The sequence below is a fragment of the Phascolarctos cinereus genome, unplaced genomic scaffold, assembly GCF_003287225.1.
Source record: "Phascolarctos cinereus isolate Bilbo 61053 unplaced genomic scaffold, phaCin_HiC Scaffold_4;HRSCAF=312, whole genome shotgun sequence".
In the NCBI taxonomy this organism is placed as follows: Eukaryota; Metazoa; Chordata; class Mammalia; order Diprotodontia; family Phascolarctidae; genus Phascolarctos; species Phascolarctos cinereus.
In genome coordinates, this window is record NW_027555847.1 from 385857361 (window position 1) to 385885314 (window position 27954).

The following is a 27954-nucleotide window of genomic DNA, read 5'->3' on the forward strand; positions in this document are numbered from 1 at the left end:
CAAATGAAGGGATCTTCCTTTCACTATAATTGCTTTTATGATAAAGGAGTAAGATAACTTTTCAAAAGTATCCTAAGAAAATTTGGATAGAATTCCAAATTCCCTTAATTCCCTCAAAAGGGGCAAAAATATGCCAAATATTTTTAAATGTTCATTAAAATAAATGAAAACAAACATCATTGTGATCCTCAACTCTTCTTCTCTCTCACTAGGCATACCATACTGAATAAGTTGCCAAACTTGTCATTTCTGTTTCTGCACATATATCCTCATAATCTCTACCCCCCAGTCTCCAATACTTGGAATGCCTCAGCACTGAATTTTAGAATATGTCTTCCTTTAAGAAGCAGCTGAAGTACCACATTCTGCATGAAACCTTTCTTAACCTCCTCTAGCTGTAAGTGGCCTCTCCTGAAAAATTCCCTGAATTTCTGCTGCATAGTTATCTATCCATCAATCTATTGATCTAAGTGTCATGTATCTATGTGTCTATCTATATAATCTGTCTGTCATCTACTATGAGATGAGAGAAGAATGCTTCTAAAGGAAGAAACTTCAGAGAAAGAGAATTCTCCAATAATGGCCACTAGGATACTGGGAGTGAAAATATAAAGGATATACACAAAGAATAGTTGGGAATTCTAATAAAAGATGAGGGAAAACATAAAATGAGTAACAAATTTGGCTCTTTTAATGAAAAATTTGAAAGAAAATGCTATGGCATAAAATAGAAGCTAGAAATCCTTAAAATAAGAGAGGAAAAGGAAAGAAAGAATGCAAGAGATAGAACTTGCAAAAGAATGGCATAAATCCCTGTCAGTTGCACTGCTGTGGGCAAACCTAAAGATTTACACAGAAGAAGCAAGCTATCCAAGGATGTTCAATGCAATAGGCCATTATCTGGAGCCTTTTACCTTGTACAAGTGATGCCATTTAGCTTAAAATGCCCCTGAGTCAGATATGGAAGGCAGTGAAAGAAAACAACACAGGCAAGGATTCATTTGAATAATAGATGCTATAAAGATAACAAACAACTAGATCTCCAGAGGAGCAAGTTACTAAGGGGTATAGCAATAAACATCAGGAGAACTCCCAGGTCAGAATGAGATGTTCATTGCTACATAGCACTTGGAAGAAAAATACAGTGACCCAGCAAAAGGAACTTCCAGATTCTTCACCCAATTTATGTAATTCTCTCATGCTTCCTGTATGTTGAATGAGAACACAATTGGGTAGTGCCCCATATGACAGCTGCCCTAAGCGTGGAAAAAACATAAGATCTGTTAAGACATTTGAGAACAGTTCCCCATGTGTGATATTTCTAGAAAGTATATACTAACTAGGAAGCTGGAATTTTCCATCAAGGTAGATTTCAGATATTTGATGATTTCTGAGAAACAAAAAGACAGGAGGACCAGAGAGGAGGAAGGATCATGTGCAAAATAAAGCATCATATCTCTTGAGCTACTGTTTGCTACATTATTACTTTTGACCCACCACAATAGAACAATAAACATGAAAGCAAAACTTGAAAACAGTAAAATTGGAAGCACATGTGAGATAAATAATCTAATGATCATTGCTCTCCAAAGGGAGAAAAATAGTGATTAAAATACCTTAATATCATATTTCATTAACTAATTTTTTTTCTGGAGATATTGAAATCTAGGGTGAAGTATATATCCATAGTATTCACAGAATGTCAGCCAGAAAAGAAACCAAGACTGCAATCACGCAAGAAATGAGACTGTTAAGTTTCAGAGTCCCAGGACCAAGAAAAAAAAGTTATAGAATTTACTATAAAAGAGAATTGTAAGGGAAAAATTAACATATATTAAAAATAGAGAAATATTTATATATTCAAAAATAACTTATTCTGCAAAGCTAAACATAGTATTAGAAGTGGGTCTTTGAATAAAATTGATGCCCTCTACTTGCCAGAATCTTTGAGTGAAAATGGAACAGCACATTTCTTTTTAAAAAGCAGAAGAAGAAAAAGAAAAAAAAAAGAGGAGGAAGATGAGGAAGAGGAGAAAAGAAAAGGAGGAAAAGGAGGAGGAGAAGATGACCATGATGATGATGATGATGATGATAATGATAAGATGATGAAGAAAAGGAGGAGAGGAAGAGGAGAAGGAGGAGGAGGAGAATAAGAACAAGAGGGAAGAACAAGAAGAGGAACCTATTAGAAAAATCTCCAAAAGGAATAGTTCCAGTAATGTCTTAGCTAAAATCTGAAGTTTCCAGGTTAAAGAGATAAAATGTTACAGTCAGACATAGAGCAGTACTGAAAATTCCAAGGAACCACAGTTAATATCACCAAGAGGTGCAATCTTCTACTATAAATTAGAGGTGACTTTAGAATATACCATTCCAAAGGATGGAAACATAGAATAAAATCTTGTCCTGAAAAACCAAGTGTATTCTTATAGGTAGGAAATTTTATTTTTAATGGAATAGAAGAGCTTTAATCATTTTTTTTTAAATTAAGGCCTATCTCACCTAGGCTGGAAGTATAGCAGCCACTCATGAGCTCTGTCTTGCTACTGAACAGCACGGGATCTTTGACCTGCTGGTTTCAGACCTGGACTGGTTTGCCCCACCTTAGGGTAGTTGATACCCACCTTTATCCCTTTTCAGGATTCCTCAGAGTGCAGTCAAACAATCTGGATGCTTAATTTTCTTTGCCTACTGAATCTCAGAATATCCGAGTTTATGCAATCCATCAGCCAGGGCCTACTTAGTAGCAAGGATTACTGGTATGGATCATGAACACAAGTCCAAAGAAAACTAGAAAGGTAACTTCAGTTTTACAATTCAAAAGGGTTGTGTGATGAAGGGTTGCTAAGCTCAGACACCTGGAGTGGGACATAATGTCCCTTTGCACCACTTCAGTCTCTGGGGAGGGAGAAGCTTTAAGTTCCAGCTGAACTCAATTGCAAATTCAAAGTACAAGCCTCAAGTCTCAGGCATCTTGGCTTCTCAGGGCATTCTGGCTGAGCTGGCAGGAAAATCTAGTCTGGAATTCTACCTCCATGTTTGCTACCACTCAGTGTATTTTGGGTAGGGATTCTTCTACCTTCTCCTATAGCTGAAAGTTACAGAACTGTTCATTAATTTATAAAACTATGAAATAGGGGAATGCAATAGTTCATTAACATTTCCAAATCAACTTCAAAGTTGTCAGTAAAATTTAAAAATTAACATATCCATATCATCTCAAAATTATCAACAACATTTGGTGATCTGCTGGTCTCTACCATGAAGGTGGGGAATTTGTCTAGGATTTACATATCATAGGATCAAAACACCCTGATAGGAGCACCTAGATGGCTTCTGTTGATTCACCACATATTACCAGGATATGATTTTTTATTAATATATGATTGAATTTTTAATTATTATCCTTTGATCTTTGGAATGGTTTGTAGATGATTTCTAGGTTTTCCTTTGCATTCTTACTTTCTGCAAATGCCACTTTATACTGGCTACTTATAAACTTACATTTTTGGCTAGAAGTGAGGTGAGGGAAGGGTAGAAGGTGGTCAGGGGAACTAGAGCAAGACACAATTGTAACACAAGGAAAAATAACACAGAACAGAATAGAGCCCCACACCTATCTGTCAGGGCCAATGGGCTGAAAGAAGAACTAGTTCTTTTCATCACCCAGATCAGTTCATAATCCCCATGCCATGGATGAACAGGATCTTTACCCCTTCTAGATACCGCTGGAAAGAGCAAGACCATCCTAGACAGATAGTTTGAAAGACATAGCCTGTTCTGGTTATATAGCCAATGGAAAGAGGCTATTCCCACCTACATAATAGGGGATGCACAATTATTTTTTTTCCTAGCAGCAGGTCCATAGCACTTCTCAAGTGAATGCCTCCATGTTAACCGATCTGTTCATGTGCAAAACAAAGACCAATAAATTATCAAATGAATACCTCAAATAAAAATTAGAAATTTTGAATATCAGAGTTAAATAAAATTGAAAACAAAGGCTACTGATATGCATTAGTAAAAAAAAACAAGAGCACCATTAACTATTCTCATTTTTATATTTTGTTTTTTTAAATATAAATTTATTTATTTTTAGTTTTCAACATCCACTTCCACAAGTTTTTGAGTTCCAAATTTTCACTCCATCTCACCCCTCCCCCCACCCCAAGATGGCATGCATTCTGAATATCCCTTCCCCTAGTCTGTCCTCTCTTCTATCTCTCCCCCCTTCTCTTATCCCCTTCCCCTTCTATTTTACTATAGGGCAGGATAAACATCTATAACCTATCTCCTATATTTCTTATTTCCCAGCAGCACATGAAAACATTTTTTTAAACACATGTTTTTAAAACTTTAGGTTTCAAATTTTCTCTCTTCCTCCCTCCCCACCCACCCTCATTGAAAAGGCAAACAACTCAATATAGGTTATACGTGTACAGTTATGCAAAACACTTCCATAGTAGACATGTTGTGAAAAACTAACTCTATTTCCCTTAATCCTATCCTGCCTTCCCATTTATTCTATTCTTTCTTTTGACTCTGTCCTTCCTCAGAAGTATTTCCTTCTGATTACTCCCTTTCCAATCTGCCCTCCTCTGTATCATCCCCCTGCTCTCTTCTCCCCTTCTCCTCCTATTTTCCTGTAGGGTAAGACAGATTTCCATACCCAATTGAATGTGTGTGTTATTCCCTCCTTAAGCCAAATCTTATGAGAATGAGAATTACTCATTCCCTCACATTATCCCCTTCCCCCTCCACTGCAAAAGCCTTTTCTTGTCTGTTTTATGCAAGATAATTTACCCCATTCTACCTCTCCCTTTCTTCTTCTCTGAGTATAATCCTCTCACTCCTTAATTTTGTTCTCCAGATATGACCCCTTAATCTTCAACTCACCTTGTGCCCTCTATCTATCTGTCTATATATACATACATATAATTTTTTTCCTTCAACTACCCTAATACTGACAAAGGTCTCATGAGTTATAAATATCATCTTTCTATGCAGGAATGTAAACAATTCAATCTTAATAAGTCTCTTATGATTTTTCTTTCCTGTTTACCTCTTCATGTTCCACTTGAGTCCTGTATTTAAATTGTCAATTTTTCTATTTAGCTCTGGTCTTTTGATCAGGCATGCTTGAAAGTCCTCTATTTCACGGAATGACCATTTCTTATCCAGAAGGATTATACTCAGTTTTGGTGGGTAAGTGATTCTTGGTTGTAATCCTATCTCCTTTGCCTTCCAGAATATTATATTCCATGCCCTGTGGTCCTTTAATGTAGATGCTGCTAAATCTTGTGTTATCCTGATTGTTTCCTTCTGGCAGCTTGTAATATTTTCTCCTTGACCTGGGAACTCTGGAATTTGGCTATAATATTCCTAGGAGATTTCCTTTGGGGATCTCTTTCAGGAGGAGATCTGTGGATTCTTTCAATTTTTATTTTGCCCTCTGGTTCTACTATATCAGGGCAGTTTTCCTTGATAATTTCTTGACAGATGATGTCTAGGCTCTTTTTTTGATCACGGCTTTCAGGTGGTCCAATAATTTTTAAATTCTGTCTCCTGGATCTATTTTCCAGGTCAGTTGTTTTTCCAATGAGATATTTCACATTGTTTTCTAATTTTTCATTCTTTTGGATTTGTTTTATAGTGTCTTTATTTCTCATAAAGTCACTAGCTTCCAATTGCTCTATCCTAATTTTTAAGGAAGTATTTTCTTCACTAATCTTTTGGACTTCCTTTTCCATTTGGCTAATTTTTTCTTTTTAGGGCATTTTTCTCCTCATTGGCTTTTTGGACCTCTTTTGCCATTTGGGTTAGGCTATTTTTTAAGGTGTTATTTTCTTCAGAAATTTTTTCTGTCTCATTTAGCAAGCTGTTGCCTTCTTTTTTGTGATTTTCTTGCATCACTCTCATTTTTCTTCCATTTTTTTGCTCTACTTCCCTTATTTGCTTCTCAAAATCCTTTTTGAGTTTTCCAAGGCCTGGGACTGATTCATATTTTTCTTGGAGGCTTTGGATGGAGGAGCTTTGACTTTCTTGTCTTCTTCTGGTGTATATTTTGATCTTCTTTTTCACCAAAGTAAGATAATATAGTCTGACTCTTTTTGTGCTGCTTGCTCATGATCCCAGACAATTACTTGAGTTTTAAACTCTTTAAGGCAAGATTCTGCTTCCATTGTGGAGAGTGCACTGACCCAAGGTTCAGGGGTTTGTAAAGCTGTTTTCAGAGATACTTGTAGGGACCTGTAAATTTTCAGTTCTTCCAAGTTGGTATGATAAGGGGTGAGGTGTTTACTCCTTTCCTGGCCTGTGACCACAAGTACTCCTTTCTGTCCTGTAACTTTGAGGAGGGGGCTCTTCTTCACAGCCACTACAAGCTCCACCACGCCAGCGCTCCTCCTCACCCCCGCAGCGCTTCCCAGAACTGTGACCCAGATCCACACACGGGCAAAGCAAGAGAATCCTTCCTCATTGCTGGCAAAGAGATCCCTGCAATCCATCTCTGATCAGCCACTGGATTCCCTCTCAGTCTATGGGATGGAAGCTCAGGAAGCAGCTAGCCCCCTCAGAGCCACACTTTCAGGGAATGGAACTGAAACCCTGCCTTCCTCTCTGAGCACCGCAGAAGCAGACTTTTCCCACTGACCTTCTAAGTTGGCTTTGGCATTGGTGAATTGAGGAGTCTGGAAACCATCACAGCTGCCTGCGATTCAGTTCTCTGAGGCCTGCTCCAGGTTTGCTGCAGCCTGCACTCCCAGTGTGGTGAGATACACCTTTCTGATCAATTTTCCAGGTTGTCTTGGGCTGAAAATTTCTTTCACTGTGTTTTTTTGTGGGTTCTGCTGCTTCAGAATTTGTTTAGAGCCATTTTTATGAGCATTTGGAGGGGTTTGGGGGAGAGCTCAAGCAAGTCACTGCTTTCACTCACCATCTTGGCTCTGCCCCCCTACTATTCTGATTTTTAAAAGAAAAAAATATGAAACCAGTTTTCAAAATAAAAAATTAAGAATGAATTCACAATGAGTGGAGAAGAAATAAAATTATTCTTCTAAGCTATATGAGAACAAAACTAAAAACAATGTAATGAATGGATATTTACAAAAATATAAATATTTGGATAAAAAATGGATTAATGACACAATTTCAAAAAATATATACTGAGCAAGCTATAAATGAACTTTCCTACCCCTGCAGACTCTTTCAGTGCATTTACAAGGGAATTTTATCATGATTTCAGAAACAAATTGTTCTAGTACTATAAAAACATAAAGAAGACACTTAATCAAATACATTGAGCCAAATATAAGTTCAGATACCCAAAACAGAGCTAAATGATACAGAGGAAGGTAGATAGATAGATGGCTAGACAGACAGACAGACACACATATATACACACACGTACCTATACATGCATACATATATATGAAGAGAGAGAGTGATAGAGACAGAAACTAGTGGATATTGATGGCAACATTTTAAGTAAAACATTAGTAAGGAGGGTACAGAAACATGCTTTAAAAAATAACTTTTACCATTTCACTAATTTTGATTTAACTAAGTCATAAAATCATTAAAAATTAGCAAATTTATATATAAACATGATTAATGTTGTTAAAATCACATCAAATTGATTTATTTAGACTAAACCTTCAAAGAATTTCAGTATCCATTTATAAATAAAACTATAAGGATTGATAAATGTAGGAATGCAATGAGTTTTCTTTTATATGATAAAAAACAACTAGGTTAAAGCCAAAAACTAGTATTGTCTGTAGCCAAGCAACACTGGAAACTTTCCCAAGAAGATTAGGAGTAAAGCAAGAATGTCCACTATTTCCATTTTGTGATACAATACTAGAAATACTACATAGAGCAATGAGACAAGAAAAACAAAAAAAGAATTGAGGGAATAAACATGGGGAAAGATGAAACATTATCTCTATTTGCAGACAATATGATTGTTTACCTAAAGAACCCAAAAGAATCAAGGAACAAAAAATCAAGAAAATGGCCTCAGTAAAGTAGCAGGGTAGAAACTAAATCCACACAGCATCATTAGCTTTTTTTTTGCATATTATTAACAAAGTACAAGAGAAAGAGACAGGATGAAACTTCAATTTAATATAACAATAAAATACATTAAATATGCAGGAAGTAACCCACCAACTCAGTTGCATAAACAGCTACAGAACTATTTTCTCCCAGAAACACAGTATGAATAAAAGGAAATATAATGTTCATGCCTGTGCTACAAAAACAAAAATAATAATATCTAAATTACTTAACAGATCTAGTACTAAACTAACCAAATCACAATAATAGTATTATAAACTATTCCCTTTGGAGAAACAAAATATCAAAGAAATTGAGGGCTAAAAAGTTACTAAATCATTCATGCCCTTTGACATCATCATGATAATAATAATAGTTGACATTTATATCATTCCTACTATATATCAGGCACTTCTCACAACAACCCTAGATGGTAGGTCTTATTATTATCCCAACTTTACAGTTAAGGAAATTAGGGTAAAGAGAAGTTAAGTGACTTTCCAAGGGTTATTCAGTTAATAAATGTCTGAGGCAGGATTTGAACTACTGTCTTCTTGGCACTAGGGTCAATGCTGTCCCCTGCACCAACGAGCTACCCATACTTTAAGGAGATCAAAGAAAGAGGAAAAGAATCCATATGTACTAGAATATTTATAATAGTTCTTTTTGTAGTAGTAAAGAATTGGGAACTGAAGAAGTGCTAATCAATTGTGAACTGCATAAACTAATTGTGGTGTATTAGTATAATGATGTATTATTGTATTGTAGTGAAATGAAGAAGATAGTTTTAGATAAACTTGGGAAGATTTGTATAAACTGCTTCAGATGAAATGAGAGCCAATAGAAAAAAATGCAATAAAAACACTTTAAAAACAAAAAAAAAATGTCAGCTGCAAAAATTCTGATTAATGCAATGAACAACCTTGATTCTAGGGATCAATGCTGAAGCATACTGCTGACAGAGAGATGATGCATTACATGTGTAGAATGAGACATATTTTAAGGACATTGCCAAAGCAGAAATTTGTTTTATATATTTGTTACAAGGGTGTTAATGTTCCTAATAGGGAATGGGTAGAAGGGATAAAAAATAATTTTTGTTCATTGAAACTAAATTAATTGAAAAATAATATCAATAGATATATTTTTAAAGTTGGAAAACAAAAGGTTTTTCATTGACAGGTCTCAAATTATATTAAAAAAATTAATTATAAAAAAGTAAATGATATTGGATAAAATATTGAGAAATTGACATCCAGGTAGATTAGATAAGTAAATCTTTGGCACAAATGCAAGTGGAAGTTACATTTTCAATGAAGCCATAAACACAAACTACTAGAAAAAGAGCTCTTTATTCAACAAGAACTGCTAGGAAACTGGAAGGATCTGGTGAAAAATTGATTTTGAATAGCATCTGATATTTTAGGCCACAAAAAATCATAAACGGTTGCATAATCTACATATAAAACATCAGACCACAAAAAGAAATTAAAATATAAAATAAGACTCGCAATTTTGAATAGAAGGGAAATTCATAAACAGGTACAGGACAGAAAAGATGAAACAGATAATATCAATTATATAAATTTAACAAACTTCTACACAAATAAAATCAAAGTGGCTAAAATCAAACCCTGATCTCTACTACCCAGGAATGTTGGCCAAAATCCAGAGATTCTAGATCAAAGAATAAATAGTGCAAAAATAAAATTTGAGGAAAACAAAATGCATAGATACAAAAGTATGTATACATACATACATAATGCATACATATGTGTACACATGCATATTGTTCACTTCTGTAAAGTTCTAGCTCAAATTTCAAATTCTGCAGAAGGCAGCTGCCTTCCCATCTTCATTTATGTTTTGTGTGCATACAGATGGGAAAGAATTAACAGCAGTCTCCTGCAAAAGGTGCAAATTGAAATGCATCTCAATGAAAACCAGGAATACTAAGAGTTAGAGTTAAGGAAGAAGCATTGCATTGTGTGGTCCAACAAATACAAAGGCAGGGAAAAATGTGATACAGTGATATATGCAAGGAATAGCAAGTAGACCAAAAATTGGTAAAAATCTTCAGTAAGTAGATAACAGTCATTAACACCTTAGGAAGAATTGACTAACATGCTAGCAAAAACAACTGAGTCCATGGTCATGAGGCAGGAAAGTGCAGTTGTGATGACAAGAAAGAAAACATAAAATAGAAGGGCATTCAGGAACATGGATGGAACAAAGCATTTGTCTTGAAGCAAACAACAAAAAGAAACAAAAAGGGGAGTTGGGAAAACCTCAAAAACAAACTTTCCTAATTTCCAAATCTAGTAAGGACTGTCTGGCCCTGACTTTATTTAGAAATAACAAGAAAGCTCCTGAACTCTCAAGCCTTAAGAACAAAATCTGTACTGACTATTACAATCCTACTAAAGGGATCAGAGGAGAGAAGTTTCACCTGGGGAATTTCTTTATCCCTAACTATTCCCAGCTCACATTTCAGAGGCTAGTGTTGAGTCTATTATGCTACATCTCTTCTCCCATTCATGGTCAACCTCCAAGAAAAGCTGTCTACATTCATTACCTTCATTTTTTCTCCTGTCATTCATTTACCAATCTGACTTCCCAGCACATCACTCAAATGAAACTTAAACTGCTCTTTCTGAAGTTACCAATTGTGTATTAAGTACCAGACCTGAAGCCTTTTTCTTGATCCTCCTCTTTTGTAAACTTTTTGTAACATTTGATACTGTGGTCCAACTTATCCTTCCTTGATCATTCTCATCACCCCACTCTCTTGGCTCTCCCCTTAACTGTAGGATCATTTATTCTAAGTGTCCTTTACCATCTCATCATCAATGTCATGCTCCCTTGATGTGGGTATTCCCCAAGACTATACAAGTTCTCCATCTTACTTGCTGATTTCATCATCTTCTGTGGGCTAAATTATCATCTCCATGCAAATGACATCTATCCTTAATCTCTTTTTTGAGTCCATCTGTGCATCTCTAATTCTCTGTTGGGTATTAAAAACTTAATAGCACATAGATACCACAAATTCATCATGTCCAACATTCAATCCAATATCTTTCCACAAAAACCCATACCTCTTCTGAATGAGTCTATTTCTGTTGAGGGCATTACCATATTCCCAGTTAACCAATTTTAATCTTGACATTTTCTTTGATTGTTCATTCTCCGTCTTCTCCCTCACCCCACAGATCCAATCATTTGCCAGATCTGGTCATTTCTACCTGCATAGAATCTTTTGGGTTTTTTTCTCCCCTTTTCTCTACTTCACAGTTACAACACTAATTTAGGTCTTCATTTATTTTTTGCCTGAACTACTACAAAAGTATTTTAACTGCTTTTCCTGAATCAGGACTCTCTTCTTTCCAATCTATTCTACATATAACCACAAAAGTGACCTGCAAGTCCGATATTGTCACTCTCCGATTCAATAAACTCCAGTATCTCCTTTTTATTGCTAAACTCCTTAAGAAAGTCATTTACAATTGATTCTATTATTTCCTTTATTTTCTTTCTCTTGTTAATTATTTACAACCTGATCTCCAACATTATAATTCAACTAAAAATCCCGAAGTTACCAGTGATCTCTCTTAATTGACAAATACAATGGCTTTTTTCTTACTCCTCAATCTTATTAACCTCTCTGCAGATTTTGATGTTGTCATTCATCCCCTTCTCCTTGATACTGTCTGTTCTCCAGGTTTTTGTGACAATATTCTTTGCTGGTTTTCCTCCTACCAGTCTGACTACATCTTTTCTTGCTTCAGCTTCATCCAGGTCACATCCACTAACCAAGGGTGTCCCTTAGAGCTCTAAATTTGTCCCTTTTCTATTTTCCCTCTACACTATCTCACTTAATGATCTCATCAGCTCCCCTGGATTCAATTATCTTCATGTGTACATGATTCTAAGATGGGACTACTCTAAGAAATATGTAACATGTTCTTAATGGGGGGAGTGTACTCACAACACATTTTAAAGTTTGATTTGCTTTATTAAAGCTTCTCTATCACTTTTTATGTCTAGACAATCAGCAAAACAACAAATCAACCCTTGATTCATAGCTTGCTGTATTTCAAGGTGACAATTCTCACAAAGTAAACTCAACAAGTGACTCATGTTAAGCTACTTCAAGCTGTATCAGTATACCTTTGTTATCCAGCCCTCACTCCTCTCTTGATCCCCAGTCTCTTATTTGTATCTGCCTATTAGACATCTCAAAGTGGATGCACCATAGACATAAAACTCAACATATCCAAAAGTTAATTATCTTTTCTCTCCAAGTCTCTTCTCTTTCCAACTTCTTCATTGTTATTAAGGATACCATTATCCCCCAGTCACCCAGTGTTAAAATGCAGGTGTCAATCCTGACTCAAATTCTCTCTCATTCCACGTAGTTAATCAGTTGCTAAATCCTGTGAGTGGGGCATTCAGAGAAGCTGGGTGCCACTAAACTCTTGGTACATGTCCATGCTGTGTAAAATGTTTCATGACTTGTGAGTGCCTCATTCCACTAAAATATTAAATCTGAACAAAAAGGTTGCTAACATTAGAGTCACATCTATGATTCTTCTTAGTTTTGAGGTTTAGGGGTGCTGGGACACCAAAATCACTACACAAGGGTCCTGCCTGAATAAATTCAACCCAAGCCTTCTTTCAGCCAAAGACAAGGTTTATTAAAAATCATAGCTATTAAAAATCAGCCATATTGTCCAGACTTTTAAGGAATCTAAACATTTGTGACACTCCTAAAGACAAGCAGGTTTGAGCAAGTCTCAGCCCATGGCTAGATTTTAAGAACCTGAGCATTGGCTAGACTTTAAGAATCTCAGCACCTTAATGGAGACAAGATGGGCCTTATACACAGAAAGACTTTGGGAGGGATCTAGGAGTAGCCACAAGTAGTTTGGGGCAACTGGAGGAGGGCTCTGGGAGAAGGGGTCTCTTGATGGGAGTGGGCAGTAAGCTGGGGTAACCCGAGGAAGAGTCTAGGGAAGTTCTTGATGGGAGTGACTGGAAGGTCTAGAAGGGGTCTAGATAGGATGAAGGGTGGGAAATAGCTGGGGCCCAACTGGAGGTAATAAACAATGGAAGGCTGTGTTAAATTAAAGGTAATAGAGAATTGGGAGATTGGGCAGAGGCAATAGTGAAAAGCCAGTTGATGGGATTATGGTCTTCCTTGAAGAAGAGACTTCTTTCATCAAGTGTGAGAATTCAAGGAAAGTTCAAGTCCTAAGGCCTGAAATGAAACCCAAATTCTTTTGGTGGTAAGGGGCAAAGGTCTTGGCTTGGGTCCATACTCCATCATTAGTACACCTAAGATTAAATATAATATCTCCATTTGGCTTTCAAAGTCCTTGATCACCTTGCCCCTTAGAACATTTATAGACTTTTGTATTTTATTTCCCTCTACCTACTCTATGACTCAATCAGACTGGCCTTCTTGCTGTTCCTCATACTATATACTCCATCTCCCTATACCATGCATTTTCATTAGCTTTACAAAATGCAAGGAAGGTTGTCTCTTCTTGTCTCTACTACCAGTTTCTGTGGCTTCCTTCAAGTTTCCCATCTTGTATAAACAGCCTTTACTCTAACCCCACTCAATTCTAGAGATTCCTCTCTAAAATTACCTCCAATTTATCCTACACATATTTTTTGTACAAATAATTGTTTCCATGTTCTTTCTCATTGTACTATGAGCTCCTTAACATGAGGCTCAGACTGATTTTATGTTTTCTTTGTTACCCCATCACTTAGTCCAGTTCCCAGCACATATTAGGCACAAGGTATTGAATAACTGCTTATAGAATTGACTTGTTCACCTAATGTGCCTCTACACCCAGATACATATAATTTTCTCTATTTACCTTTAAAATTCCTTTAAAACATGGCTTTAATCCATCTTTTCTGTATATATGTGTACATATATGTGTATATATATATATGTGTGTGCATTGCATGTGTATATATGTATGTATGTATATGTCTATATACATATGTGTAGGTATATGTGTATATGCATAGATGTATGCCTGTATATCTATGTATGCACATATAGGTATATGTGTGCGTATTTCTCCCTTCCTGCATTCTAACATCTAACCAACTTAACTTTTTCTGTTCCACATACATAACACTGTATTTCTGTGACTTTGTACAGTTATCCTTATTTCTGAGCTGCTCTTTCTTCTCACCTCTACCTCTTAAACTCCTTCATTTACTTTTAAATATTATTCAGTTCTATCTTCTGCAAAAGGCCTTTCCTGATACCCATTCCCAGCTACTAGCAGATATGTCCTCTTCCTCCTCCTCCTAAAAAAAAAATCCTTGTATTAACTCAGTACATACTTTGTATATATTTTGATATGTAAGATCTTTGATGGTTCTTCAGTTTTGATTTTTGTCTTGGTAACCACACTAGCTAGGATGGTGTCTGAAGTATGTTAGGCACTTAATAATTGCTTAGTGACTAATTGATTGTCTTGATACATGCCACTTCACCTTTTAAATCTTTTCTGTGTCTTCACCAGGATCATCTTTTTCATCATTCAAGAATATAGTGGACTTCCCAAAGTAGCAATAATTGGTAGAGAGCAAAATATTGGTGAGGAAGAACAGGGTGAAAGGAGAGAAGACAAACAGAGGAATGATAGGATGGATGGAAATATACAGATAGTAATCACAACTGTGAATGTGAATGGGATGAACTCACCCATAAAACAGAAGCAAATAGCAGAGTGGATCAAAAGTTGGAATCCTAAAATATTCTGTTTACAATAAGAGCGCCTGAAGGAGAGAAACACATAGAGTAAAGGTAAGGGCTGGAGCAGAATTTATTATGATTCAGCTGATGCTTAAAAAAAATAGCAGAGGAAGCAATCCTGTTCTCAGATAAAGTAAAAGTAAAAATAATTTAATTAACTAAATTAAAAGAGATAAGAAAGGAAACTACATCTTGCTAAAAGTATCATAGACAATGAAGCAATATTAATACAAAACAAATATTCACCAAGTAATATAGCATCCATATTCTTAAAGGAGTTGTTAAATGAGTTACAGGAAGAGATAGACAGCAAAACAATGTTAATAGGGTATCTCAACTACCCCTTCTCAGAGCTAGAAAAATGCAACCAAAAAAATTAAACAGAAACTGAGGAGGTAAATAAAATATTAGAAAAGTTAGATATGACAGACCTTTGGAGAAAACAATGGGAACAGCAGCACGTTCTACCTACAAAAAAAGTGACCATAAAACCTTCAAAATCAAATGTAAAAAGGCAGAAATAGTAAATTTATTCTTTTCATACCATAAAGCAATAAAAATTACATTCAACAAAGGGCAGTGGAAATATGGATTAAAAGTTAGTTGGAAATTAAATAATCCTAAAGAATAGGCAGGTCAAAGAACTAGTCATAGAAATGATTAATCATTTCATTAAAGAGAATGACAACAATGAGACCACATACCAAAATTTATGGGATAAAGAAAAAGCAGTACTTGGGGAAAAATTTATTTCTCTAAATTTTTACATTAATAAAATGGAAAAAAGAACAGATCATTGAATTTGGCATGCAACTAAAAAACTAGAAAAATAATAAGCCAAATATACTCAGTTGAGCACCAAATTGGAAATCCTAAAAATCAAAAGTGAGATTAATAGGATTGAAAAAAAACTATTGAGCTAATAAATACATCTAGGAACTGGTTTTATGTGAGGAAAACAATAAAATATATAAACCATTGCTTAACTTGATTAAAAAAAAGAAAGAAGGAAATCAAATATCCAATATCAAAAATGAAAATGGTAAAACTACCACCAATGAAGAAAAATTTAAAGCAATCATTAGGAAATATTTTGCCAAATTATATGCCAAAAAATCTGACAATCTCAGATGAGTATTTACAAAAATATGAACTACCTAGATCAACGCATCAGAAAATAGAATGCCTAAATAACCCCACCTTGAAAAAAGAAATTGAAGAAGTCATTAATGAACTTCCTAGGAAAAAATCCCCATGGCCAGATGAGTTCATGGATGAATTCTACCAAACATTTAAAGAACAACTAATTCCAATACCATGAAAGCTATTTGGAAAAATAGGTGAAGAAAGAGTCCTACCAAACTCCTTTTAAGACACAAATATGGTGCTCATACCTAAACCAGGAAGAGCTAAAATACAGAAATAATAGACTGATTCCCCTAATATCAATGCAAAAATTTTGAACAAAATGCTAGCAAGGCAATTACAACAATATATCACAAGGATTATACACCATGATCTGCTGAGATTTATACCAGTAATGCAGAATTGGTTCAATATTGAGAAAAAATATAATTAACTGTATCAATAACACAACCAACAGAAATAATATGATTATCTCAATAGATGCTGAAAAAGCTTTTGACAAAATGTAGCATCCATTCCCATTAAAAACACTAGGTAAAATAGGAATTATTGGAATTTTCTTTAAAATGATAAGTAGCTTCTGTCTAAAACCATCAGCAAGCATTATATGTAATGGGGATAAGCTAGAAGCTTTCTCAATAAGATCAGGAGTGAAGCAAGAATGTCCATTATCACCACTATTATCCAATATAATACTAGAAATGTTAGATATAACAGTAAGAGAAGAAAAGAAATTGAAGGAATAAGAACAGGCAGGGAGGAAACAAAATTATCACTCTTTGCAGATGATATGTTACTTAGAGAACTCTAGAGCATCAATCAAAAAAACTACTTGAAATAATTAACTTTAGAAATGTTGCAGGCTATAAGATAAACCCACATAAATCATTATCATTTCTTTATATGACCAATAAAAACCAGCAGTAAAGACAGAAAGAGAAATTTCATTTAAAATAATTGTCAACAATATAAAATACATAGGAGTCTACCAGCCAAGACAAATCCAGGAACTATATGAACACAATTACAAAACACTTTTCATGCAAATAAAGTCAGATCTAAAACAGTTGGAAAAATACAAATTGCTCATGGGTATGCCAAGCCAACACAATAAAAATGACAATTCTGTCTAATCTAATTTGCCTATTCACCTTACCAAACAAATTACAAAAAAAAAAAATAGCTCTTAGTGCTAGAAACAACAACAACAAAATTCATCATTCAAAAGGTCAAGGATATCAAGAAAATTAATGAAAAAATAGAAAAGAAGGTAGCCTAGCAATACCAGTTCTCAAACTATATTATAAAGCAGTAGTCGTCAAAACTATTGGTATTTGCTAAGAAACAGAGTGGTGGGTCAATGAAAAAAGATTAGATACACAAGACAGAGTAGTCCATGACCATAGAAACCCAGTGTTTGGTAAACCCAAATACCCCAGCTTTTGGGATAAAAACTCACTATTAGAAAAAAACTGCAGGGAAAAATAGAAAACAATAAAACACAAACTAGGTATAGACCAACATCTTACACCATATAGCAAGATAAGGTCAAAATGGGTGCATGACTTAGACATAAAGGGTAACAACATAAGAAAATTAGAAGAGCAAGTCTACCTGTCAGATCTACAGAGAAGGACAAATTTCATGACCAAACAAGAGATAGGGAGCATTACAAAATGTAAAATAGACAATTTTGATAATGTTAAATTAAAAAAAATTTTTGTACAAACAAAACCAATGCAAACAAGATTAGAAGGAAAGCAGAAATCTGGGAAACAATCTTTACAGCAAGTGTCTATCATAAAGGCCTTATTACTCAAATATATAGAGAACTGAGTCAAATTTAGAACAATACAAGCCATTCTCCAATTGGTAAATGGTCAAAGGATACGAACAGGTAGGATTCAGATGAAAAAATCAAAACTATCTATAAGCATATGAAGAAATGCTCTAGATCAAATTAAAACAACTTTGAGATGCCATCTCACATCTATCAGATTGGCTAATATTACAAAAAAGGAAAATGACAAATGTTGGAGATGCAGGAAAATTGGAACACTGGTGCACTGTTGGTGGAGTCATGAACTGATCCAACCATTCTGGAAAGCAGTTTGGATTATGCCAAAAAGGCAAACGAATGGTGCATGTCCTTTGATCCAGCCATACCACCACTAGGTCTGGATTCCAAAGACATCATAAAAAAGGATAAGGATGGCCTCAGATTCTTAAAATCTAGCCACTTCTCAAATTCCTTAAGAACCTAGCCAATATGGTGGATCTTCAAATAAACCTTGTCTTTGGCTGAAAGAAGGCTTGGGTCAAATTCATTCAGATATGACCCAAGTGTCATGATTTCAGGGTCCTAGAAACTCTAAATCCCAAAACTTCAACATTTTGGTGGCCCCCATGGAAAAACTCCCTAACCCCAAATTCTCTTCAACCACGACACAAAGTATGTAAGCCTCCCCACTTTCTTTCTTGCCCTTCAGTTGGGATCACTCCAAGTACCTAGGAAGGCTTGGAGGTGCTTTTTGGGCAGACATTTATGAAGCTTTCTCGCACTTGGCCTGATACTCTCAGGCTCTTGATCCATTGGATTGGTTCAAGGCCATGGACCTGGATACACCTTCTGTAGCACAGAGGACAAGGACAGATGCCTTACCCAGAAGTGTATGTCCAATTCTGTCAATTCTCTTGGTGCTAGGGAATTGGGAAAGCTGCAAGTGTTTTTTGGTTCCCTGAGGTTTACTTGCTCCCTTACCTCTACATCCCTGAATCCTCCCTCATGGAGGCTACAAGAAAAAGTTAGAAAACTAAAAACATCTTGACAGATTCTGGAAGTTTTGCAATTGATCATTAATGAGTTTTGAAAAACTTCTTTACAACCCTGGTCACTCCCTTCTCCCACTCCATTTCCTTGAGTTAAGAGGGTATCTATTAATCCCTCTCATATGAGAAGAGAGTTTCACCTGGCCCCCCCACCCCCACCCCCACCTCTGAATTCAACCTCTACAGTATGGGCCCTGGCAATGGCCTTGGGCCCTGGGGAAACCTTTGCCTGGAAGCATCACCCAGGTTCAGCAAATCCTGCTAAAAGTAGTGAAACTAGCCTTCAAACTTGGTAAGCATGCACTTTTAAGGTTATAGTTTTAACTGTTAATGATAAGATGCATATTCTCTGTAGAGAGTAGTTTGGAAAGGCACTTAACAGAACTGAAGTCACCCGATTGGTAATGGGTTTGTTTCAAATTTCAAATTGGTGAACTTTTTGTATCAGTTACTTCAAGAAATTTTACATAATTTGGTTACCGCTAAAATAACTTGGCTATTGTTGGTTATTGTTTTAATGTGTAAACTTACCAAAAAGCTTGTTTGGGTTTTGTCTTGCTAAGAATTTGCCAGTACATAGAAATAATCTCTAATGATTGGCTTTTTATACTAGGACATATTTAAATTTGAGATACAAATCCTGGAAAAGTTTTTCCTAAGATGTGATTAGTAAAACTTGATGTTTGAGGTAAAGGCTCATGGGATTTTATTTGAATTATCTGATGGATCATGATAATCCATCAATAATCAATAATCCACCATCTGAGAAATGCCACGAGCTACTCAGAGAATGTGTTACTGGAGGGAAGTCAGCATTGGGAAAAGCTGAGAGGACACTTTTAACTTCAGGCTAAGATGGGATCCTCCTGGCTCAGTTTCCCCATTATGTTCCTTTGAAAAGGAATGTTACTCACTTGGCTATTCCTGAATCTGGCTGTGAGGTGGATTTGATACTGCGTGGTTGGAAAATGGAATTATCTGAATCCAAAGAGAGCTAAGGATGCTTTATCCTGTTATATCTGGGCCTTGCAGTCTTTTCTGTCAGATTTGTGTCTTCCAGACTACAGGCCATTCACCTACAATTGATAGCAAACAGATACCAGCCAATGTTCCCCCATCATTCCCTGGATACAGCCTGTTCTTGGTTCCAGTCAACCTCCTCTTTGGGACCCCCTCAAGGCAGGCACTGCTCTATGCCCCTTCAGCAGGAAGCAGTTTCAGAAGCCAAGACCTTTGCCCTTTACCCCAAAAGAAGGTGGGTCCCATTTGCTTTAGGGGGGCAATGTTGAGGATGGGATCTGGACCCCAAAAAGGAAAAACCCTGGACTTTTCCACATGGCCAAATAGCTGGTGTTTACATGAGGCTATAATCCTATCAACTAGCCTTTCATTATCACCTAAGCCCAATCTGCCTCCAGATGGCACCCAGTCACTTCCCACCTTTAATCCTATCTAGACTCCATTCTCCCTTGGCCACGTGCTCCAGTTCCCAGGTGTTCTGTTCACTCCAGCTTACTGGCCATTCCCATCCAGAACTTCCTTAGACCCCCTCCTCCAGTCACCCTAAACTACTTGGTCACCCCTAGATCCCTCCCACAATATTTCTTTGTATAAGATCCATGTTGTCTCCATTAGGGTGCTCAGATTCTTAAAATCTAGCTACTGCTCAGATTCCTTAAGAACCTAGCCAATATGGTAGATCTTTAATAAACCTTGTCTCTGGCTAAAAAAATAAAAATAAATAAAAATAAAAATAAAGGATAAGGACCTGAATGTGCAAAAAATATTTATAGCAGCCCTTTTTTTGGCAGCAAAATATTACAAAATGAGGGAATGGTGATCAATTGGGAAATATCTGAAGAAGCTGTGGTATATGGATGTAATGGAATACTACTATGCAATAAGAATTGATGACAGGCATATTTCAGAAAATCCTGGAAAGATTCATATGAACTGATACAAAGTGAAATGAGCAGAACTAGGAAACCATTGTACACAGTATCAGCAACATGGTGTGATGATCATCCATGAATGACTCGGCTCTTCTCAGTCACACAATGATCCAATGTGAGGACAAAGGACTCACAAAGGAAGATGCTATCCATATCCAGATAAAGACCTGGTAAGCCCTGAATACAGATTAAAGCATATTTTTTCATTTACTTTATTCTTTCTAGTGCTTTTTGTTTTTCAATCTGTTTCTTCTTTGACAACTGTGACTAATATGAATTTTTTTTTACATGACAGCACATTTATAAACTATATCATACTGCCTAGCATTTTCAAAAGATGTGAGGGAGGGAAGAAGGGAGGGAAAAAATTTGGCACTCAAAATCTTGTGAAAATGAATGTTAAAAATTCTCATGCATTGTAACTAGGGAAAAATACTATAAAAATAGTTAGTAGACAGTAATGAGATACATTTGCATATGCTTGACCAGATCGTAGACCAGGAGAGCAATGGCAGACTACCGCATCAGGTTCAGCTACCAGCTGATGGTAAATTCTTCAATGTGAAAAGACTACAAGTCTAAAGTGGAGGTTATGTTGGTGCATGATTTTCTGTTTGCAGATGATTGTGCATTCAGTGCAGCCTCTAAAGTTGAGATGCAACAAAGTATGGACTAATTCTCTGCTGCTTGTGCTAATTTTGGCATAATGATTAACCCCAAGAAAATATAGGTTTTCCATGAGCCAGCACCACACCATCCACATGCAGAACATGCTAAAGTAAATGGAGAAGTTCTGAATACTATGGATAAGTTCCCTTATCTTAGCAGCATACTTTCCAGTTACATACACATTGATAATGAGGTTGACATGCGCATTGCCAGAGCTAGTTCAGTGTTTGGGAAGATCCAAAGGAAAATGTATTGGAGAAGAGGTATTAGAATGACTACTAAACTGAAGGTCTATAGAACCATTATTCTGCCCTCATTGTTATGTGCCTGTGAAACCTGGACAGTATACCAGTGCCATGCCAGGAAAATGAATCATTTCCATTTCAAATGTCTTAGGAAGATTCTGAAGATCATCTGGCAGGATAAGATACCAGACACTGAAGTCCTTTCTTAAACTAAAGTGCCAAGCATTCAAACTCTGTTGCAGAGAATGCAACTCTGATGGGCTAGCCATTTTGTTCAAATGCCAAATGTTCTTACCAAAAAGACTGTTTTATGAAGACCTCACACATGTGCTCACATGGTGGTCAGAAAAATGGTACAAGGACAATCTCAAGGTCTCTCTTAAGAATTTTAAAATTGATTGTGTGATGTGGGAAACACTGGTGCAGGATCCCCCAGCATGGTGTGCCCAAATCAGAGAAGGTGTTCTGCTCTATGAGCAAAGCAGAATTGAAGTAGACCAAAAGAAACATGAGATGTGCAGATTTAGAGAATCCACCCCAAATGTTCACTTAGACTGTTTTTGCCTGATCTGTGTTCTGAGGTCATATTGGTCTGATCAACCACAGTCCAGAACACTATAACTTTCCTCTAACATAGTGACATCATCTTGGTCCTCTTTAAAAACAAATGACAACTAACCAACATATGCATGCATGTATATGTATATGTATATGTGTATATACATTTGTATGTAATCATGTGTGTCCCGTAAATCACTCTATCACTTATTTGGTTATGGACTCCTTCAACCAATTAAGATAAGCATCTGCTATGAAACTCAGTCTTAAAAAGTTGACTGGGATATTAAGAGGGCAAATTACCATGTTCACACAAACAGTATTTGTTAGAAACAGGACCTGAACCCAAGTCTTTCTGAATTAAAACCCAGCTGTGTCTCTGTCTCTCTCTCTCACTGTCTCTCTCTCTCTGTGCCTCTCTCTCTCTAAACATGCTATGTCCTTGGTATATGTATATATGGAATATAGTTATGTGTGTATACACATGCATATATGTGTACACACATATATGTGTTGATATGCGGTTATACATTCCCTATGTGTATATATATAAAACAGTATCTAATGCCTTTCAAAGTTTTCATTCAATATTTCATTTTATGTGTTTTTCCTTAACATAATTCCATGTTATATTCAAGTACAATATTATCCCTGACTTAGGTGGAGAAACTATAATACAGAGACTTTAAATGTGCTGCCCAATGGCACACAGCTACTTAGGCTTATAAGCTCAGGTTTTCAAACTCTCAGTCCTTTCTTTCAAAAATGAGTCTTGTCATATTTGTCATCATTATGGCACTTCACTACCACTGTCTCATCTAGCTCTCTCTCTTTCTCTCTCTTCTGCCTTTCCTCATTCTCAGTCTCATGTTCGTACTGAATGCACTGAGACCAGCTGGTGCTGTTGACAGTGGTGTAAAGAAGAGGATGGTTAGAGATGCTGGGAAGGTGGAAAAGCGGAATCCCCCTGTACCCCTCTCAAGAGATTTGTTAGGAAACAAGGATCAGTGGGGGAGGCACCAACTGGTTTCCTAGTTCTTCTTGGCAATCAAGTGAGTGTTCAAACATCTTGCAGTGCTAATTAATTCTAAAAAGAAAAGTAGAAGAAAGTAGAATTGCTTGACAGCTGCACTGGATATTGGAATGTCAAAGCCAGTTAACAGATGCCACTGATCACATTCTTTCAACTCATTTTCATAAGTCTATCAGCAGGCTGACAGGAAAGTTTTTGCCATTTCTTTCATAGGTTTAGACACCATGAAAACGGCTTCCTCCAAGCAACACATTTTTGTTTTTGTTCTCTGTTTTCACATGTTCTCTGAAGATTTTTGGTATCACCAACAGTTTGCTAGATTTTCAGATCTACTTGAGTCAACAATAATAGCCTTATTAAATAAATTTAACCAATGATCATGTATGAAAATAGGAATGTCTACTCTCAGTATCCTTGATTCATATCTTGGGCTACCCTACTCCTCCTACTCAGTCTTGCAGCTCATCAGTAACTTCCCTGCTTCCAAGTATCCATTTGCTTGGTTCCCTTTCACATACTCAATAATACAGTCAAACAAGTCTTCCTACTATTTCTCATACATGACACCCCATCTTCCTTTTCCAGGCTTTCACTGACTGCCTTCCACACCAAGAATATAGCCTCTCCTCTGTATTGAAGATCATCACTTTGGAATCATGACTTTCCTTCCAGACTAAGCTTTATATGATAAAGCTCTTAGCTTAGAGTTCCCAAGTAACATTCCCATCTAAAATGTTGTGCATTTATCTTGTCGGGTGTACCAGGGATAACAAATAGTATGCGGTTTTATGTGTGTATACACCTACATGTGCATATACATACAAAACATATATACATAGATGTACATTTCATGTTTATTTATGTATAAAACTAAGTTATATTTGTATATGCATGTATACATGTGTATATGTATATGTATATGCATATACACATACATATTATTTGTTATTCCTGGTATACCTGGAAATACACAACACACAATATGTGACAACAGCAATACGGTAAGTCTCAGCTGACAGAATCAAATATCTAAAGCTGAACTGAGTCTGAGAAATCCCCAAATGATAAGGTCCAATTCTAGACTTTGGAACATCACAGCCATCTCAGAGGTATGTAAACAAATTAGGTGATAATAGGATCCAAGACTGAGTACTAGAGGGGAACTTTAAGTCATATAATCCAACCTTCCCATTTTATTCTTAAAGATTAAAAGGCTAACCCAACATTATACAATGAGGTAGTGTTAGAGTTGCATTTGAACCCAGGTCTCCTGACTTAAAATCCAGAACTTTTTCATCCTGATTCCCTCATCATTCTTCCAATATCTAAAGCTCATAGACTTGAAGTGCATTTTCTTGGTGGATTGAAGACTAACTATGTGTATACAACATGAATGCACAGATAGAAGAACAAGAAAAAGAAATGAAAAAAAAAGAAAGATACCAGTTGTTCCAGAGCAACATAGTGCTATTTCTTCACTGATCCCAGATGCCCTATTTGACTCTTATTGTTCCCAGTCTCCTCCCCAAACTTTCTTTGGAATAGCACCACATTATGAGTTATGCATTTGAATTGTTTCTAGCTTATATCTGCTGACTCTAGGAAGTCCCAGCCTGGATGAGAACTTAGTTAAACCTATTGACCAGAGCAATTCTCTTTCCATCCTGTCAGCCCAGATGTCCAGTCTTTTCTTGTGTATTAATAACATCCCCCTTAGTATTATCTGCATTTTAATAAAGGACTACATGGGCAGAGAAAGGTTTAGTCTAAATGAATTACTTGTTCATGTAACCCATGGTGCAGAATAGAAAATCTAAATTATATGAAATTAATTCAAGCTTTGGAACTTCTTAGTAAATCATACTCTGTTGGTCAATGCCTTAATTTAAGGTATCTCTTGGGAACTTTAGAACTGATCTTATGTTTAAGTCTCCATGAAAAGAAAAAAGTACTCTCAACTCCTGCAAGCCCTCAGGCTATGAAGAAATAAAAAAGACAGGCTGTATTTAAACTAACAACAACAAAAAATAATAAATAAAGGACTAACTACTGTGTCATTACAAGTCAAAACAGTTCTCCTCTTTTGTCACTGAGCCCAACTACCCAGGAACCTAAGTAGTCCTCCAACCTCAATAAGAGTTTGTGTCTACCCTACCTACATATCCACATGACTTACTGTGGAAAAGAAAGAAAAGGACCAGGTCTGTTTCTCTTAGCTGTTTCTCTTACTTTGCTGCTCCTCATTTCTACATTCTGCCCAGTTCAGGAATTCAGCATTGCTTTGTCACTATCTACCTACTACCATTTTGGGGGCCACATTATTCTCTGAAGAGTATAGTTCCCAGAAGGGATTGTGGAGTGGGGTAGCTTCCCTCGAGGGAACTGGATTCCATGTACCTGTGACTTGTTTGTACCCCACCCCTCTGTCTTGGTTCTACCACTCTCCCTCAATCTCTGATCTACATTTTAAAAGCCAAGGGTGGGGCAAGGGTATATAGTAGCCTCGAGCTAGCCAATTCCACTTAATGTGCTGTAAAAGAGGCATTGGACATTCCAACCTACTGGAAATACTGAACTTAAATAAATCTAACAAACATTTTAGTTTTACTATGAGCAAGGTGAAATGCAAGGCACAAGGTAGAGTGTGCGTGTGTGTGTAAATAAATAAAATGTCCTTGTTCTCAAGGAAATTGCAGGCTAATAATGGAGAACTATGCTTTATTACACACAGATTTTGTATACACAGATCTATATAGTAAAAGTAATCTATGCAATAAGACTAAAAAGTAATGAAATGATTTTCTTCTCTGTCTTATAGATTAATATCATATGTACAATGCAAGAAACTCTGTAAGAGTTTAGAAAGTAACAGAAAAGCACTTCCAACTGAGGAAATGATAGAAGACTTCAAAGAGGATTTATCAGACTATGGAAGATGGGTAAGATTTTCATAGATGCTAAATAACAAGGGAGAATGAAAGTACTAATGTCACTATCTGATTCCATCCCATGTAAGGAAAGCCTGGGCCCTAGAGAGTCTGGTTTCTACTAGTAAGTATTTGTAATATCCTGTCCCTTCATTGACCTTCCTTCTGTTTCATTTCACAACTCTAGGAATCACTATCAGAGGTAAGTCAGTTCAAGGGAAGAAAGGGAAACAAGTAACTGTAGTACTTCCTTTTGGAAATTCAGATTAGAATCTATTGAGGAGAGAAAGAGATGAAAACATGTAATTTGATGAGTCGGCATAATGCTAGAATTCCATTTACCAGGTCATCATGTACTTCTTTTTAAATAATGAACTGTATACTTATCCATGACCACTTTCCCCCAAACAAAAAAGCATTGTATTTATTGAAGAGTTTTATTTTTGTTATATATTGTCAGAAGTGACTGCGAGAAAGAGAAAATGAGAGAGAGAGAGAGAGAGAGAGAGAGAGAGGGAAAAAGTGAAGGAAAACAGAAGGGAATGAGGGAAAGAAGGAAGGAAAGAAAGAAAGAAACAAAAGGAAGAGGGAGAAATAGAGGAATGGAGAAAGGAAGGCTTAAAATAGATCAACTTGCATACATTGACAAATTTTCATGTAAGCATTACTTGAATTTCAATACAGTAAGAAGGTAAGAGAAGACTCGCTTTCTATGCCAATTGATTGTGAAGTATGCTTGGATCTACTTAAGAAGATGAAATATTGTAGTTTAGATATAGCTTCATTTTACAGTTGGTATTGTAACATCCTTCAGAAATAGAATGAACTAGATGTACATGTTATATTTTTAATAGGCCTGTCTTCTGAGCCCAAGGCTCAGAAAAAAAAAAGTTGTTGATGAAAGTGGATCAAAGCATACTATTTGGCTGACTTTCCCAGCAGAATTTCATCTTTTCTCCCTGTTCTGTGGTCTATCACCTTTACTTTGTCATTCCATTCTACTGAATCAAAATTCAAATCACATTATTTGGTACCAATCAAAATTTCACTAGTGTAAAGAACTAATTAAGCCTAATTCATCTCTATTTACCTCAGAAGAGTGATGGTAGTGTGGAGGACAGGGCATTTTTCAAAGTACTTTTTATTTCTCCAATTCTGACCATTTCATCTCTTTCCGGAAAATTTACTGACTTTAGACCTGCAACTGTTTGGTGCTGATTACCAGGAAAAGTATAAATAATTATTAACAAATATCTGGAAGCTCTCAGCTTCACTTTCAGATTGGCCTAGTTGGAAGGTGATAAAGTGTGCCAGTAGCAAGGAACATTCCTAAGATACTTATCTAGTGCAGTTAAGTTCATTAAGGTTATGTGAATGTCTGTGAATGATTTTGATTCATTTTCCTTTTGATTTCCTGCATTTTAATGATGGCTATCTTGTGGTCTCTATGAAGTGGTCCCAACCTGCACTTGGAGTTCAATTTGATCACCAGCTTTTTTTTTTTGGAATGGATAAATATGGGGTATGATTGGATGGAAATACTGTGATATCTTTCTGGGGATCAAAATTCAGCTATAACTAAAGGAAGAAATACCAGCAAGTATATAGCTCTCTGGAAATGTTCCAGGAGATGAATAGTATGGCAATCTCATTCCTGAGAGAGGGAATTGCATAAATATTTCCTGGTGTTCCAAGTATTACAATGAGGACACAGTTCTTATTGCCAGCATTCTTAAATTGGGTTTCTATG